General features: G+C 41.2%; 1 long non-coding RNA gene across 1 annotated transcript; it reads left to right on the top strand.

Annotated features, from left to right (window-relative positions):
• Nucleotides 1-3605: 3605 nt before the first annotated feature.
• Nucleotides 3606-4948, top strand: LOC120286876. The gene is made up of 3 exons (XR_005545592.1): nt 3606-3853; nt 3930-4589; nt 4685-4948. It is a non-coding gene; the product is annotated as an uncharacterized LOC120286876 (long non-coding RNA).
• The last annotated feature ends 2195 nt before the right edge of the window (nt 4949-7143 follow it).

The raw sequence follows: 7143 nt of genomic DNA, 5'->3' as shown, positions 1-7143 counted from the left end.
AATCTTGTCTCGAGTGAAATGACAATCGACCTCCATATGTTTAGTCCTCTCATGAAACACTAGATTGGCTGCTAACTTGAGTGTAGCATCATTGTCACAGAATAATTTACTAGGCCCATCGACTTGTACTCCAAGATCCGCAAGCAATCCTCGTATCCAGATTATTTCACAAACGGTCTTTGCCATAATCCGATATTCTGACTCTGCTGATGATAGTGATACGGTTGATTGCTTCTTTGTTTTCCACGAGATAAGAGATTTTCCAAATTTGATACAAAAATCAGTGATAGACCTTCTCGTCATCGGACATGTGGCATAATCCGTATCACAATATGCCATCATTTTCATGTCGCAATCTCGAGATAGAAAAATGCCAAGTCTTGAGCATCCCTTCAAGTATTTCACCACTTTCAATATCGCATTCATGTGGGACTGCTTCGGCTTGTGCATGAATTGACTGAGTATTTACACAACATAACATATATCTGGTCTTGTCATCGTGAGATAAATTAGTTTTCCAACAAGTTGTTGATATATTGATGGATCTTCAAGTAGAGAATCCTCAATGGAAGAAGATGAGCTCGAATTATATTCATGTGTTGTTAACTTTGCATTATGCTCGATCGGGATAACTACTGGTTTGCATCCTGACAATCCTGCTTCAGAGACTATTTCCATAATGAACTTTCTTTGACTAAGAGATATTCCTTTGTTAGACCGAGCTATCTCAATGCCAAAAAAATACTTAGGAGATCCCAAGTCTTTGATATAGAAAGTGGAATGCATATAGCTTTTGAATTTTTCAATGGCCAATTCATTATTCCTATGATAAGAATGTCATCAACATATATTAAAAGATAAATTGATGAAGTACCTTCAGTCCATGTGAACAAGGCATAATCGTGTCTGGAATGCTGAAAACCTGTGTTGGTTAAAGTAGTAGTGAACTTGGCATACCATTGCCTAGAAGCCTATTTGAGTCCATATAGGGATTTGCAGAGATGACACACACGAGACTCCCCCTGTCTACGTAATCCCTGTGGAAGCTCCATATAAATCTCTTCATCTAGATCTCCATGTAAGAAAGCATTATTGACATCCATTTGATGTAGTTGCCAATTGTGAAAAGCAGCAATGGATAAGAAAGAGCAAACAGTAACTTCTTTGGCCACATGAGAGAATGTTTCATGATAGTTGAAGCCTTCTCGTTGCGTGAACCCTTTCGCAACTAAATGAGCCTTGTATCGCTCCATGGATCCATCTGCCTTAAATTTGATTTTATAAATCCATTTGCAGCCAATAGGTTTTTGTCCTGTCGGTAATGGAACAATGTCCCAAGTGTGATTCGCATCGAGAGCCTTGATTTCATCTTCCATAGCATGTTGCCATTTAGGATCATCCCTGCTTCATAGTACGATGGCGATTCTTATTCTTCGGAAATTCTACTATTCAACACATGTGTTTTGATGATAGTCTACTAAAAGAAACATAAGATGATATTGGGTACTGCGCACCTGGACAATCCAAACGTAGGACATATATAATCTTTTGTCAATGCAGGAGGTGAGTGTGGCGTCCAGAACGTCGAGGTTGCTCAATTTTGGTTTCTTCTAATAATACGGGAGACAGACTCTGGTGAGTCATTAGCGAAGAGGTTGCTGATGGAGAATTTGATGAAGGATATTTCTCAAGTGAATAAACTAGTGAGTCGATGGCTCGATTTGAATCATTTGTCATTGCTGGCACATGCTGTTCTGGTGCAAGAAATACATACTGATGCTGGACAGTGAGATCTTCTTCTGATAAGAAGGGTTGATGATCTGACTTTGAAGTGGAAGTCATTGACGCAGTTTCTTGAAAATGAAAAATATCTTCATGGAAGATAACATCCCCGCTGACATATTCCCATGTAGAAATCTCCATGACTCGATAGCCTTTTTGCAGTGGAGGATATCCCATAAAAACACACCGAATGGCACAAGGATCTATTTTACTTTGGTGGCCCAGATTCGCCGCATAACACAAACATCCGAAAACTCGAAGATGATCAATTACTGGTGTCTTTCCAAAAAGCAATTCAAAAGGGGTCCGCCCATTGAGAATTCTAGTTGGCATGCGATTGATCAAATAAGCTGCCGTGACTACATAATCACCCCAAAAATCTTCAGGTATAGATGCTTGATATTTTAGGGCTCGAGTTACCTCTAGGAGGTGGCGATGTTTTCTTTCGACAATCCCATTTTGTTGGGGTGTTCAATTACATGAACTCTCATGTAAAATTCCTCAAGAAGACAAGAAAGAGTCACATTCTGCAAAAAAAAAACTCACGTCCATTATCAGTATGAATCTTCTGGACAGGTTTGTCAAATTGATTTTTAATGAGGGATAGGAAATTCGACAATTTTGGAAAAGTCTAGACTCTTGGATTGGATAAGGAAAACCCAAGTAGCCCGAGTATAGTCATCAACAATGATCAAGAAAAAACAAGACCCATCACGATGTGGAGTGTGATAAGGTCCCCAAATATCCATATGAAGTAAGGAAAAAGCACTGGTGGATCTAGATGTGCTAATTGGAAAATGTGTTCGAGACTATTTTGCCAATGGGCAAATTGGACATTTAGGATAAGGGAATTTTGTAGTATGACCCAAGCGTTGATGAAAAATAAGATTTTTATTACTAGTAATGACATTACAAGAAATGCTTTTATTGAATAATTCAAAATTCTTGTGAGGATCAATCCAAAAATATAGCCCTTTTGCAACACTACCCAAGCCCATCAGTCTGCCAGTCAAAAAGTTCTGAAAGAAGCAATCATTGCGATTGAATATGGCACGACAAGAATTATCCTCACAAGCTTTTGAGACTGATAAGAGATTGAACTCGAAATCAGGAATGGATAGAACATTTTTGAGAATAATATCTGGACTGAGGTGGACAGTACCAATTTTGGTAACATGAGTGGTATTTTCATTGGGGAGGCGTATAGATACTGAAGAATGTGGCCTCTTTTGAATACTAGAAAATAACCGCTCATTTCAAACTATATGATCACTGGCACTAGTATCAATTATCCCTACATCAATTGATATTGAATTTTCCTTGTATAAAGAAGTACCTGAGAAATTCGCAGCCTTATCATTTGTTGCCGGCTGATTTAATGCCTTGATTATATTATGGTACTGATCTTGGATAATTATCTGATTTACCCCATCAGTCCTTCATTTCGAGACTTGGTAAGCAACAATTTCTTTTTCCTTCGTATCACCTAGCTTTCCATGTAATTTCCAGCAAGTATCAATAGTATGATGATGACGTTTACAATATTCACAGTATTTACCCTAATTTTTTTAATTTTGCCTAGAATTTTTGGTGGATGACGTGGCATTTCGAGAGCCTTCGAATGCCCTATATGTGGGTACTGTTGTGGCCGAATAAGGGCCGTTGGATTTAGTTGGGCTGGCGAGCAAGTAAGAGCCGTCCGATCTCCTCTGACTTGAGCCGTTGGATTTTGATGGGCGGATCAAACCACAGCCGTCCATCTTGCTTCCATCCTAGCCATTCATTGTAGGGTTTCCTCCTAACCCATTTGTAGTCCCAAATTGCCCGCCCCCTCCTTGCCCGTAGCCCTTGACTCCTCCAGCCATCCCACGACTGCCATGGACTCTGTGCGGCATTTCTCCAGATCGGAAGCTAGTCTGGAAGCCAGTCTGAAAGGCAGTGAAGGCGACTCCTTCGACGGCTCTGTTGTGCTCGGTCGTGGCTTGTCGTTGGCTTTCCTCTTGGACCGCCAGTTGGTAGATCCGGCCGAGCGAAGGTAATGGGTCCATCGCCAAGATTTGTGATCGAAAGGGTGAGTATGTGTCGTTCAAAATAAGTAGAAACCAAGTCATTTTCTCCCGTTCCTTAATTTTTCGGTATTGTTGCAGCGTTGCTTTAGGTCCCTCGAGACGTTCCTCGGCCGCCTTGAGCTCATTCCAGAGAGTCGAGAGTCGATTGAAGCAGGTAGTGACTGATTGATTTCCTTTTCTCAGTTCTGAAATGGCCTAAGTGATAGTAAAGAGCTTCGCCGGATCAAGATGCCCATACATCTCTCGAATGTTCGCCCAAAAGGTCTTCGAGTCCTCAGTTGGCGGTAGCCTAGTTGCAACTTTCGGAGCGAGACAATTTCCAATCCAGGTATGCACTAATTGGTTGCATTTTCTCCAAAATCGTTGCAATCGTTCGTCAGTCGGATAGGGGACGGTGCTATCAAGGAAACCGTCCTTGTCCTTTGTTACAAGCGCTTGCCGGAGGTCTCGAGCCCAAGCATTGTAATTGTCCTGTTTGGTGAGCTGCAAGTTGATGAGTCAGAGCTCCGGTTTGTCGGCCGTCAACGTGTGAAGAGGATCTCCAGGCTTGGGATGGCCGCCGTTGAAAGGGGTACCGGCCGAGATGAGGCCATTGAGTCGGTCCCTGTATTGGTCCTTGTATTGATGGAACTGTAACAAATGGTTGAGCAGGCATCGATGAAGTCGTAACTGATGATTGAGCAGGTATCGCGCCTTCTTCTGTTGGGTCGACTAGTGCTGGATTCGAGTTTTGATGGGGTGAGTTGGGGGTTTCCTCCATTGTTTGTTTTTATCAAGGTTTTTTCTGAGCACAGAATAGAAAATTCCTGTTCGGTGGCTGGTTTGTTTTGCAGGGTTGAGATCACAACAACAGACGAGAAAAGAACCGAAAGGCAATTTGAAGATGCGGAAGCTTAGGCTAGAATAGAGTGCTCTGATACCATGACAGAATATGAAAAGAAGTGGAGAGGAAAACTGGAGCTTTGTATTTCAGTATGTTTCTTGTACACATTCATTACAGTAAGGGTAAAGTGTAAAACAAGAAAGAAATATACATCGATTCTAATTCTTATTTTACCAAGTCAATTACCGATTGAATGAAACAATCATTGATACTTAGAATCGGTATTTTCTAAGTTATCAAATCATATTTCCAACAGCTTGATAAGTCATTCCTCGTGGACTGATAGTTGCTGGACCGCAAAATAGTAGATGTCAAAGGTTGATACCAACTATTAAGATTTTTGCTTGTCATGATATGTTTTGCATCAGCATGAGGACTAAATGCATGTGTCCACTACTCACTAAGAGGATTGAGCATTTTAGCTCTAAGATTGACATGGCATCTCGATCACAGCAAGGATAGAGCATTTTAGCTCTAACCCATTCGAATCTCTTTTCCATCTTTGGCAAATTTCCCTTCTTCGGCGGAAGTTTTATCGTCCTCTTTTTGCAGTGAAAATTCGGAACTTTGAGGAGGGTCTACGGTAGATAAATTGCCATACATGGAAGTCTCCTTTGGAAGAACGAGCGCCACAGATCCTCGCTCAGCATCGAAATACTTCTCGTATACAGACTGGAGTTTACCTTCCCCATCTCTTTTCTTTCTCACGCGGTTCCGTCGATTTCTTTGCAAATAAGAAAAGGGAATCGGCAACTATAGAATAACGATCAAGATGTTGAGATCAAGCTTGGCAACTATATATTACATCTCGCTCGTCCATCACTGGTTTATACGCTTTTTTAACACACGTACGTGCTCCCATTCCACATATTAGTTTGATTCTAGGTCGAACTTTCTAAGTAGGAGTTTTCGAGTTCAAATTTTTCCAGATCCCTTATCGCCCTCCCTTATTATATACAGGTTTAGTCTTATATCAAAATCCAGTCTGCACGCAAGAGATGCAAAAAATAAATTGCGTCGTTAGGGAAGGTTGCGTGTGCAGATTTAGCTAGTAAATTGAGTTATCTAACCCAATAATGCAAGTGATGATCATGTTTTATTAGCAGAGTAAAGATATAATTTCAGGCTCTGCCTATTTTCTTACCAAATAAATCGATAAATCATGTCGTAGTCGTAAAATATTACGTGGTATTGGAGTTAGATTCTGCCCAGTTTATTTCAAGTTTCATTCTTGATTCAGCTAACACATGACATGAGAGTCGTTAAAAAAAACAACCTCACAATGCTTGCCCTTGGTTTATAGGCTCTTTTTTTCATTTATTAACCTAAACTTTGAGGTTTGATTTTCTGATAAAATTAGTGAATCGATCAGAATATGTGAAGAGCCTGCCAGTTCCTCACGATCCGTATGGCCCGCCGCCACCACCTCCCCCGCCGGGTACTCTGCTTGTCGTGTTTTATGTTAGAGAGTAGTGCTATGTTTGCTAGGAATTTTCTTAGTTTGAGTTTAGGAAGTACAAGTGTGACTGTGTGGGGGAGGAGCTAGTTAGAGTGGCAGGGGCTTGATGCAATTCCTGAAGATTTCGGCCTCTGATCGTCGAAATTCAGGTCCCGAACCACCGTCTCCACCACGGCCTGAGTACCCGCCTCCACTGCCTCCTCCTGGTGGATACCAAGGATACTTCGATCCTCCGCCTCCTCTGCCTCCGCTGCCACCACCGGGGCCTCCACAGGAGGATGAGCGAGATGATTCTACTGCGGTTGTACTAGTCTCATTAAAGGATGGTATGCATAACTCTGTCGTCTAAAGAAAAGGGATTACTATGAATAAATTTATCCAATCAATTGTTTCCTTCCGTGTTGCGATTTCTTAATGTTATTGGCTTGATCTAGTCAGAGTAGGTCTAGACAATAATCTCTCCTCTGCATCTGTTTTTCCACTTACAGACGACGGTATTTATATTTCTGCAAATGGTTGGTACAAGAGAGAACTTAGCAACTTCATTTCGCTTCCCTGTCCGATAAATGTTGAACCAAACATGCTTGTGGTTCAGTTTGAGAGCCAAGGTTTTCAAAAAGGCCACCTTAAACTGAACCAAATCGTGAAAATCCTCACTTGATTTGGTTCAATTTGGTTCCTCCTTTTTAGCGATTTGTCGGCTTGCTGTCTAGATTCAACTAAGAGACTCCATATGTCTCGATGTACTAAGACTCTGATTGCCTTTTAGTGTCATCCTACTTGTTGAAGTCGGCGAGCTCGAGGCTCGCTTGGCCGGTCACTAGCCATCGTCGTGCTGGCGACTGGAGGAAGAAAAAAAAAAAAAAAAAGAAAAAGAAAATTATAATTTCGATTTTTATAAAAAAAAATTGTAAAGTTAAAGAGAGAATAGACTTACTGGGTTCATCTTT

This window comes from Eucalyptus grandis, chromosome 8, assembly GCF_016545825.1.
Source record: "Eucalyptus grandis isolate ANBG69807.140 chromosome 8, ASM1654582v1, whole genome shotgun sequence".
Lineage (NCBI taxonomy): Eukaryota > Viridiplantae > Streptophyta > Magnoliopsida > Myrtales > Myrtaceae > Eucalyptus > Eucalyptus grandis.
The sequence above is the reverse complement of the archived record's forward strand: the minus strand, read 5'-3'. Positions and strand labels throughout refer to the sequence as shown.